Source organism: Thamnophis elegans, chromosome 13 (genome assembly GCF_009769535.1).
Source record: "Thamnophis elegans isolate rThaEle1 chromosome 13, rThaEle1.pri, whole genome shotgun sequence".
Classification (NCBI taxonomy): Eukaryota; Metazoa; Chordata; class Lepidosauria; order Squamata; family Colubridae; genus Thamnophis; species Thamnophis elegans.
Genome location: NC_045553.1, coordinates 3,181,240 through 3,192,841, shown reverse-complemented (window position 1 = coordinate 3,192,841; position 11,602 = coordinate 3,181,240).

The following is an 11,602-nucleotide window of genomic DNA, read 5'->3' as shown; positions in this document are numbered from 1 at the left end:
AAATCCATACCGTGTACGGGTTCTGGGAAGTCGGGGTGGGGGTGGGGGGAAGGAGGGGAGGGCAGGGGGGGGGTGGAGGGAGGGAGGGGCACAAAGACAAAAAAAAAAATTTGTACTTCGATGTTTTAATGATTGACGAATGATGAAATATTTGTGTTTTAAAAGAAATAAAACCTTTGAATCTAAAGGAAAAAAACAGAAAGTTCAGTGGCCTCTTGGGGGAAAAAAATAGCACCTTTGGGACAATGGGCCCAAAAGGTAAATGATTGCTTGCAAATGTTATTCTTCTCCATAGGAACACATGAGCGATATCCTCGCCCTGCAGCGCAGCTGGTTGAAGGAAGGACAGGGGAAAGACAACTCCAGGTTGGGGCCATCGCCAGAAGGGAAAGTTGGTGAGTTGTGGGCTGGCCGGGAGAAGGTAGCTTGTGGGACAGACAAGGCAGATCCCAGGCCCATCAACCAACCGAAGGAGGAACTGGATCTTGAGACAGAGGGGTGAGTGTTGCAAGAGAGGACAGGACTTAGTTGCCCCCAACTTGATGTCCTCCACTAAAAAAAAATCCCGCGATCCGTGTCAGGAATTTGTTGCAGCAATCATATCCAGAAAGCACACACAGGTAACTGATTCAGCAGGATTCATTAACTTCTCTTTACATATAATATAACACATGAAATAAGTATACAACACTCGAACAGGTTTTTCCAATGTGGTAGCAAATACAAGCAAGCACAGGTAGAGGAGGAGAGAATAGTTTCAGTTTCACTTCCGAGCAGCAGACTAGGTAGAGGAAGAGGGGAGGAGGAGGAGGAGGAGGAAGAGAAGGAGGAGGAGAAGAAGAAAGAAGAAAAGGAGGAGGCAGAGAAGAAGAAGGGGAAAGAAAGAGGAGGAGAAGAAGGGGAGGAGGAGGAGGAGAAGAAAGAATAGGAGGGGAGAACAAGAAGAGGAAGAGGGGAGGAGGAGGAGAAAGAGAAAGAGGAGGAGGAGAAGAAAGAAGGAAAGGAGGAGGCAGAGAAGAAGAAGAAGAAGAAGAAGAAGAAGGAAAGAGGAGGAGAAGAAGGGGAGGAGGAAGGGGAGGAGGAGGAAGAGGAGGAGAAGAAAGAATAGGAGGGGAGAACAAGAAGAGGAGGAGGAAGAGGAAGAGGGGAGGAGGAAGAGAAGGAGGAGGAAAAGAAGAAAGAAAGGAGGAGTCAGAGAGGAAGAGGATGAGTGGGAGGAGGAAGAGGAGAAGGAAGGGGAGGAGGAAGAGCAAGAGGAGGAGAAGAAAGAAGAAGAGAAAGAGGAGGAGGAGGAAGAGGAGAAGAAAAAGAAAGAAAGGAGGAGGCAGAGAAGAAGAAGAGGACGAAGGGGAGGAGGAGGAGGAAGAGAAGGAGAGGAGGAGGGGGAGAAGAAGAAGAAGAAGATCATTTATCTCTTAACTGAAGTGGTGAAAACACAAGTAACTCCGGAATCTTGCATTACTCTCAGCCGCAAAATCCACCGTTGTGTGATGGACGATGCCGTTTTGGACTGAATGTGGTAGTAGATCACTCCCTCCATGTAATAATACCGGCCTTCTGCAGGTGGCTTCGGGCCCTGTTGCTTTTCATGTCCTGTTCACAAAGGTTGCGTTTTTTCGAGCCGTAGCCAAGCTTCTCGCGTTGAATGTCCACCTGTGCGCCTCCCTTCCCGACCTTTATCCAGCAAATCCTGCAAGAATCTGGAAACTCCTGGGTCAGAAAAGAAGGCGTTTCTCTACGGTGAAAAGGGGGAGAGCGTCCCCAGATAGCAATAGCAATAGCAGTTAGACTTATATGCCGCTTCATAGGGCTTTCAGCCCTCTCTAAGTGGTTTTACAGAGTCAGCATATTGCCCCCAACAACAATCCGGGTCCTCAATTTACCCACCTCGGAAGGACGGAAGGCTGAGTCAACCCTGAGCCAGTGAGATTTGAACAGCCGAACTGCAGAACTGCAGTCAGCTGAAGTAGCCCTGCAGTGCTGCATTTAACCACTGCGCCACCTCGGCTCATGGGGAGGGAGGGGTTACAAGGTCTCCCCTATGGCCAACATCCAGATGGTTTGCCCTGCAAATGCCAGCATGGCTGGCGAAGGATGGGACAGACCCATTTCCAGTTGCCAAAGGAACCTCCGAAGCCATTGGTCCCAAGCCTTCCTTGGCCAACCTGCCCATCCGCCACGTTGGACTTAGAGATCTCCCAATTTTGAGCCCAAATTGATGATGTGCTGGAGCTTCCTGCCCCTAAGGGTTGATCTGGAGACCTGATTAGCTTTGCAGATGAATTGTCAAGAGTTTGTGGCGTAAACTCACATCCAGAAGACACACAGAGATAACGGATGCAGCAGGATTCGTTAACTTCTTTATAGACATAAGAATAGATATAATAAATGTACAATACCAACAGGTGGTTCTTCCAAGTAAACACGAGGCAGGAGAGTTACAGGCAAACACAAGCAGTTAGCTTCATTTCGGCAGACAAGCCCAGACAGGCTGCCTAGTTTACTTTTCACAGCCACAGACTGCTTAAGTTTCTGTTTCAATTCTCTGCACAGACTCAGATCTGTTTACGCTCCCCTTGGCTGCCTTATTTCCATGCCTATTCATTGGCTGACCTTGTTCCCATGTCTCTCCCACTCATGAATATTTTAACACAAACATCCGGATGGTCCTTGACCCCATTTTTAGCTTTTGGGGAAGGTAGGAGAAGCTGTCCTATAATCTGATAAGTTGAGCAAACTTAGAGATACTCAGGTAGTTTATGCGCTTTGACTACAATATTTTGGCCGCTATCTTGCTTGGCTTCCTGCTGCTAAAGCCTTCTGACCGCTCCCCTTCTGTGCCCTCTTCCCTTTTTCTCTAAGGATGGAGCCAGTGCCACCCATCGGGCACTGTCTGCTCCCCCTCCCCGGGCGCCAACCAGAACCGCCTGCCCAACTCAGGTGTGATACATCACTTGCAGAACCGGATCCGGAAGCTGCGGGCAGAGAACGGCGGTTATTTGGGGGGGATCATCCCGGGCACCCCAGGGAGCTTCCACAAAGGCTGGGGAAGCCCTGGATCCACCCCAAGAAGAAAGTTTCGTTCGCTCCCTCAACGATTGGCCAACGCTGACAGAGGCCAACCCTTCGCTTCGGAAAACGACAGCAACAAAACAAAATCAGAGACACGGACTATTGTGGAATTTGTCGGGGGGTCACATCTCTGTGTGCAGGAAAAGCAAACGAGCCATCTTTGAGAGGGGGGCCCTTCAGAGGCAAAGACGGAGAGCCCCCCCCATTTCTGTATAGGTAGTCCTCGACTTACAACCACAATTGGAAAGAGGATTATTGTCGCTAAGCAAGCCGCTTGAGTTGCAGCCGATTTGGCAATCTTTCTTGTCACAGTTGGCACACCCACACCTGACCCAAGGCCCTCAACTGACATACACCCACACCTGACCCGTTAGATGTCCATGCCCTGATGTGACCAGGGCTGGGATTCAGACGGTTTGGACTAATTTTGCATATGGTTCGCCAGTGTTTGCAAGGACTGGTTAGCCGCCTAGGAGTCTCCAGGCCACACGTTTTGGATGCCAGGACCCCCATGGAAACTCTGGACCTCCTGGAAGTTCCAGAAGTTTGAAAAAGGGCCTGGGGGAGGCTGTTTTCCCCCTCCTGGAAGCTTGGGGAAAGCCTCCAGAACCTGGGGAGGGCAAAATGCACCCTCCGTTGCCATGAGCGTGGCACAACATAACCGCGAACGTCAAAAGCGTGCCGACAACACCGCGGCGCTAAAACCGCGATGTCAAAAGCGCGCCGACAACAGCGCGCCGACAGAAGCGCGATTTAACTTAAGGTAAGGTTTAGGGTTAGGTTTAGGGGTTAGGTTTAGGGTTAGGTTTAGGGTTAGGTTTAGGGTTAGGTTTAGGGTAGGTTTAGGGTAGGTTTAGCGTTAGGTTTAGGGTTAGGTTTCGGGTTATTTTTAGGGTTATGTTACAGCGCGCTTCTGTCGGCGCGCTGTTGTCGCGCGGTTTTGACGGTGCGGTTTTGTCACCGCGCTTTAGTCACACGCGCTTTAGTCTACCGCGGTTTTGTGGTGGAACCGCCATGAGAAGGTCGAGTACGCCACGTTCCCCCCCACCATTGAGGTCACGGTCACCCAGCAACCTGGCAGAAAACCAGTTGCTAAAAACTTTCAATCCCACCCCTGGATGGGACCCTCACTTGACATAACCTCAACACAAGACCGATTGTAAGACTCACGCTGGTGACCGACACCTGACCCATCACAACACCCTCACTTGACACTCCAGTCATGGAGCACCCACAACTTCTGGAGCCAACTTCTGGCTCCCCCAGTTGATTGTCCTCACTGTCAGGGAGTGTCTCCTTAATTCCAGGTTCTTGGTTCTCTCCTTGGTTGATTTCCATCCGTGGTTCCTTCTCCTGCCTCCTGGCGTTCTGGAGAATAAGTTGACACCCCCCTCTTCTCTGGGGCAGCCCCTCAAATCCCGGAGAGCTTTTCAAATGCTCCAAGAGATAAGAGCATTCATGGGTTCACACCCTTCTTGTTATCATTTGCTGTGCTGATGGGGGACATTTTGGTGAAGCACGGCCTAATCCCTAAGATAATTCATCGAATGTACACACTGTACACAACAATGTGGAGTAACAACTATCAGTTCTTCAGCTGGTGGTGCTGGCCTTCTTATGCATCGTTCCATGGGTTCTCTCTCTCTCTCTTTCTCTCTCTCTCTCTATCTCCTATCTCTATCTCATCTATCTATCTCATCTATCTATCTCTCCATCTCCTATCTCTATCTCATCTATCTATCTCATCTATCTATCCCTCCCTCTCTCTCTCTCCTATCTCTATCTCATCTCTCCCTCTCTCTCATCTCTCTCTATCTCTTTCTCTCTCTCACACTCACTCTATCACTCTATCTATCTATCTATCTATCTATCTATCTATCTATCTATCTATCTATCTATCTATCTATCTATCTATCTATCTATCTATCTATCTCTCCATCTCTCTCATCTCTCTCTCCTATCTCTATCTCATCTCTCTCTATCATCCTATCTATCTATCGCTCTATCTATCATCTATCTATCTATCTATCTATCGCTCTATCTATCTATCTATCTCTCCCTCTCTCATCTCTCTCTCTCTTTCTCTCTCTCACTCACTCACTATCTGCTCTATCTATCGCTCTATCTATCTATCTCTATCGCTCTATCTATCACTATCCATATCTATCTTTCGCTCTATCTATCTCTATCTATCTCTCTATCTCTCTATCTCTCTCTACCTCTCTCTCTTTCTCTACCTATCTATCTATCTATCTATCTATCTATCTATCTATCTATCATCTCTCTTTCTCTCCTATCTCTATCTCATCTCTCTCTCTCTCTCCTATCTCTATCTAATCTATCTATCTCTCCCTCTCTCTCATCTCTCTCTCTCTTTCTCTCTCTCACTCTCTCTATCATTTTATCTATCTATCTATCATCTATCTATCTATCTATCTATCTATCTATCTATCTATCTATCATCTCTTTCTCTCCTATCTCTATCTCATCTCTCTCTCTCCTATCTCTATCTAATCTATCTATCTCTCCCTCTCTCTCATCTCTCTCTCTCTTTCTCTCTCTCACTCTCTCTATCATTTTATCTATCTATCTATCTATCTATCTATCTATCTATCTATCTATCTATCTATCATCTATCTATCACTCTATCTATCTATATCTTTCGCTCTATCATCTATCTATCATCTATCTATCTATCTATCTATCTATCTATCTATCTATCTATCTATCTATCTATCTATCTATCATCTATCTATCTATCTTAGCTATAAAAGAAGAGGCAGACATCACGATCTCCGGAACTTTAAATATATTATCCACCGTGTAAAAAATGCAAGTAGAAAAATAGGAACCACCTTTGGTGCGAAGGTAACGGCGTTCCGTGCGCCTTCAGCATTGAGTCATGCCAGCCACATGACCACGGAGACGTCTTCGGGTAATGCTGGCTCTTCGGCTTTGAAACGGAGATGAGCACCGCCCCCTGGAGTCAGGAACCACTAGCACATACGTATGAATGATATGCATGTGTACCAGTGTATGTAAAACAATGTACCTATGTAGAAAAATAAATGTGTATATGTGCATGTAGAATGTGTGTGGATGTTTATAGTGTGATATGTAATATGCAATTATTGTTGTTATTATTCCTCTGCTCAAGTTTTTCAGTCACACCCGGAAACGTTGATGTTTTTTCCCTGGTGTGAAGGACTACCCTTCTCATCTTGCACAACCTCGTGGCAGGATGGGAACTGGAGTACTTCCACATTCAGACGAGCGATCTATTCTTCCGGTTTGTCTGCCCTCTCCAGGTTGCTATCCCAATGCAGTAGGCTTCCAGTGAAACGGCAGCAAGGAACCCATGTGGCCATCTAGCCCACCCCGATGGAACAGATCTGTCTTCTCCTCCTGAGGCTGGATCTGCTTCCGAGGAGTTCTTTGGGGGAAGAGCAGTTTTCCCCCAAAGAACTCCTCGGAAGGAGTTGCGGGCTGGGATCCCCCCCTCCCCCGTTTTCCTAGCAACTGGCCTACAAGCGGCAGTGCAGGTGCCCAATTGTGTGTCAGCTTCTTCCTAGGGTTGTGTGACATCATACAGCAAACCTTAAACCAACCCCTGAAGTTCTGTGTGTGTGTGTGTGTGTGTGTCTATCCCTCTCTCTGTCTCTCTCTTTCTCTGTGTGTGTCTATGTATCTCTCTGTGTGTATCTCTCCTGTCTCTCTCTCTCTTTCTGTCTCTCTCTCTCTGTTTCTGTGTATCTATGTGTGTGTGTCTCTTTCTGTCTCTCTCTCATTCTGTATCTTTCTCCTTCTGTCTCTCTCTCTCTGTCTCTGTCTGTCTGTTTGTGTCTCTGTCTGTCTGTCTCTCTCTGTTTCTCTCTCTCTCTGTCTGTTTCTCTCTCTCTCTCTCTCTCTCTCTCACACACACACACACACACACACCGATTGAATGGCTCTCTTCGGTTGCCCGAGTTACTCCGCTTCGCGGAACTCCCTGCCGACCCCCGGGACCCGCAACCCCCGCAGCCTCTTCCCCAGCCCAGCCCCGTAGAAGCCGCGATCGCGCGTGGACTTCTTCGCCCTTGCCGGTGGGCCCAGCGGGGCTCCCCTCCTTCCGCAAGGCGAGGTGAGCAGATCGGGGCTTCCCCGCGGAAGAAACGCGGGTGGGTGGGTGGGTGGAGGGGTGTGGATTCGCGAAAGACCCACCCACCCACCCACCCACCCGCGCGGGCCCCCCTCCGCGGACCAACCATCCATCCACCCATCCATTCAGCACCCGGACAGCGACAGCTGGACCAGTCCCTTCCCCTCCGTCGTCGCTCAACGATGCGGGGTTAAAGACACCACCCCCCCCTGCGAGACGCGTGGACTCTCGCTTCCACAGGCCTGCCGGGCGTGGGAGAAGGGAGTCCCGGGGGCCGCGCCCGTTCCTCCTGCCTTGCCAGCCGGGCGCCGCCGGGTGCGGCTTCCCTGCCAGGCGGGGGCGGTGTGGCGGATCGCCAGCTGCTCTACCTGCGGCGAGCGAAGGGTTAAGGCTGGCAAGGCATGCCCTGCCCGCCGCCTTCGGCCTGCCAAGCGCTCGGCGCGGGCAGAGACAGAGAGAGAGAGCCGGGCGCCGGTTGCGCTGCCCGGGCGGAGAGACGGCGGCAGGTAAAGCGCTGCGCCTGGCGGGTTTGCTCTTGGTCCCAGCTTGGATCGGGCGCGGCGATTCTTCCCTTGGGGGGGAGAGGGGGCTTGCTGGGCGAGGAGGGGGATCCTGCGTGGGGGAAGCCCGGGGCGGTGGGGGGGCCACTTTCCACGTGCGGCCGTGGGAGTTTCGCTTAGCAACCTGGATTTTGAGCAGATGCCTTTTATAGTCAGACCGTGTATCATGGAGACTGGCTTTGATGATGGATTGTAGGCGTCGTGTATTATTTGATGCTAGAAGTTTGGTGTGTGTGTGTGTGTGTGTGTGTGTGTGTGTGTGTAGTACATACACACACACTGAGTGCTTTTATTTGCTCTGGTCGCTGGTCTAAGACTGTAATAATCAATTGTTGTTGTTGTTGTTGAGCTCGGTTGTGGTGGTTAAGTCGAGGGCTGTGCCTGTGTTTGGGGGTTCAGCCAGAGAGAGAATAGAATAGAAATAGAAATAATAGAAATAGAAATGGTTAGAATAGAAATAGGACAGAACAGAACAGAATAGAATAAGGAAAGAACAAAACAGACAGAAGAGGGAGAGAAGAGAAGAGAAGAGAAAAATGAAGAGAAGAGAAAAAAGGAATAGAAAGAATAGAATAAAATATCGGAATAAAGAATAGAATATTGGAATAAAGAATAGAATAGAATAGAATATTGGAATGGAATAGAATAGAACAGAACAGAACAGAAAAAAGGAATAGAATGGAATAGAATATCAGAATAAAGAATAGAATATTGGAATAAAGAATAGAATAGAATAGGAATATTGGAATGGAATGGAATGGAATGGAATATTGGAATAAAGAATGGAATGGAATAGAACAGAACAGAACAGAAAAAAGGAATAGAATAGAATAGAATATTGGAATAGAATAGAATAGAATATTGGAATAAAGAATACAATAGAATATTGGAATAAAGAATAGAATATTGGAATAGAATAGAATAGAATATTGGAATAAAGAATGGAATAGAATAGAATAGAATAGAACAGAACAGAAAAAAGGAATAGAATAGAATATTGGAATAAAGAATAGAATAGAATATTGGAATAAAGAATAGAATAGAATAGATTATTGGAATAAAGAATGAAATGGAATAGAATAGAATAGAATAGAATAGAGTAGAATAGAATAGAATAGTTGGAAAGGACCTTGGAGGTCTTCTAGTCCAGGGGACAGCAACCTGTGGCTCTGGAGCCGCATGTGGCTCTTTCATCCCTCTGTCGCGGCTCCCTGTCGCTCAAAATATGTGTCACAGCTGCTAATGTGTGACACCCGCCGGCAGGCGATTTATTGAGCTTTTCGATCCCCAATCAGCCAACCATGGATAAATGCAAGAAAAGAAAAGTCTCAAAAGAAAACAGAACATTTAATTCAACTACATATGCTAGTTCTGTGGCCGCCTAGGAAATAGCCAGGCACGGGAAGGTTTCTGTGGCTCCCGGTGTTTTCTTTTGTGTGGGAAAAAGGGTCCAAATGCCTCTTTGAGTGTTTAAGGTTGCCGATCCCTGTTCTAGTCCAACCCCCTGCTCATGCAGGCAGCCCTATACTATTTCAGACAAGTAACAAGTCGTTTCTGTTAAAACTTCCAGTGTTGGAGCATTCACAACTTCTGGGAGCCAAGTTGTTCTACCGATTCATTGTTCTCGCGCTCAGGAAATTCCTCCTTAGTTCAAGGTTGCTTCTCTCCTTGATTAGTTCCCATCCATTGCTTCTTGTCCTGCCCTCAGGTGAAAACCTCCATGATATTAATAAAGGTAAGGTAACCCTTGGTGGGGGGGGAGGGTGGTAGTGGTGGTGGTGGGGGATTCAATGTCCAGGTTGAGAGGGAAAACATGAGTGGCTTCACTCATTGTGCAAACGAAGGGGTGAATTTCGGAGGACATCATCACCAGTCTGCAAGCCCCCTTTTGATCATGCTCTGCAGATAAGCAGGTGTCACATTTGGGGAGAGAGAGAGAGGGAAGGAGGGGGGGGTGTCCAGGCCGCACCCCCTCCCTCCTTTCTCCGCCCCAGCTCTCCAGGCCATTGTAGCAATGGTAGCCAGCCAGCTGGGAGAGGCACCATGGAGTCTCTTCCGGGAGCCAGAGGCTGTGGCCGATTTGCATGCTTAATCTGTGCATGATGTTTGCATAGCATTTGCATGTATGAGGTGCCTTTTCCCCCCCACCCCATAGCTTTCCAAGGGTTTGGAATGCTGTAGCTGCACTTCCAGCTGGTGTGTGTGTGTGTGTGTGTGTGTGTGTGTGTGTTTGACTTAGGCATATTTTGAATAGGGAAATCTCTGAACATGTTTTTTTTAAAGGTGGCTTTTTCTTATTTTTTTAGATCCCACCTAGAATATGTTTTTTATAAGTAGCTCAAGGCAACCATGTTTAATATTTCTTCCTCCTCCTATTTTCCCCGCAGCGACAATCCTGGGAGGTGGATTGGACTGAGAGAGAGGGAGGGAGAGAGGGAGGGAGAGAGAAAGAGAGAGAAGAGAGAGGGAGGGAGGGAGAGAGAGAGAGAGAAGAGAGAGAGAAGAGAGAGAGAGGAGAGAGAGAGGAGAGAGAGAAGAGAGAGATAGAAGAGAGAGAGGAGAGAGAGAGAGAAGGGAGAGAAAGAGGGAGGGAGAGAGAGAGAAGAGAGGAGAGAGAGAGAGGAGGGAGAGAGAGAAGAGAGAGAGTGTAACCCGGTGGGCTTTCATGCCCAACGCAGAACTAGAACTCCCAGGCGCCTAGTTTTGAGCTGGGTACCTTCCTTACTAGACCAAACTGGCTCTTAAAACTGTTCTAATTCAGATGCATCTTTCATCCTTCTTTGCCTCTTATGTGTGTGTGTTTGTGTGTGTGTCTGTGTGTATGTATGTATGTGTGTGTATATGTATGTGTGTGTGTATATATATATGTTGTATTTGTGCTGATAAATAAATAAAGGGAGACTAGTATAGATCTATTTCAAGCTATTTAGCTCTCATCAGCTAGCCATACCCTTATTGGGATTGGAACCTGTAACTCTCCCCCCCCCCTCTCTATCTCTATCTCTCTATCTCTCTATCTCTCTATCTATCTATCTATCTATCTATCTATCTATCTATCTATCTATCTATACATACATACATACATACATACACATACATACACATACATACATACATACATATATATATACATACATACATACACACACACAAACACACACACACATACATACATACATACACATACATCATACATACATACATATATACACACACGCGCGCACATATGTATGTATGTATGTATGCATGCATGCATGTATGTGCGTAAACCCCAAATACCACTCACTCATCACAAAATCTCCAGAACCATAAAGTCCGCTTTACGGACCTCTTAGCAATGGGGTGAGGTCCACAGTAGACAATTTAAGGTTGAAACTGTGGGGGGGGGGAGGGTTGAGGATGTAACAACAGAGTCAGGTAGAGCATTCCAGGCGTTGACCACTCTGGGGCGGAAGTTGTATTTTCTGCAATCGAGTTTGGAGCCGTTGACCTTGAGTTTGTATCGATTGCTTTGCCCGAGTGTCATTGAGGTTGAAGCTGAAGAAGTCATTGACAGGTTGGACGTTGTAACAGATAATTTTGTGCACTGGGCTTCGGTCAGATCGTAGGCGACACAGTTCTAGGTTGTCCAAGCCCAAAATTTCAAGCCTGGTGGTGTAGGGTATTCTGTTGTGAGCAGAGGAGTGGAGGACTCTTCTCGTGAAATACCTCTGGATCCGCTCAGTCGTATTAATGTCCGATATGCAGTGTGGATTCCAGGCAGACGCACTGTATTCAAGGATTGGTCTGGCAAAGGTCTTAAAGCCCAAGGTTAGCAGTGCAATGTTACCGG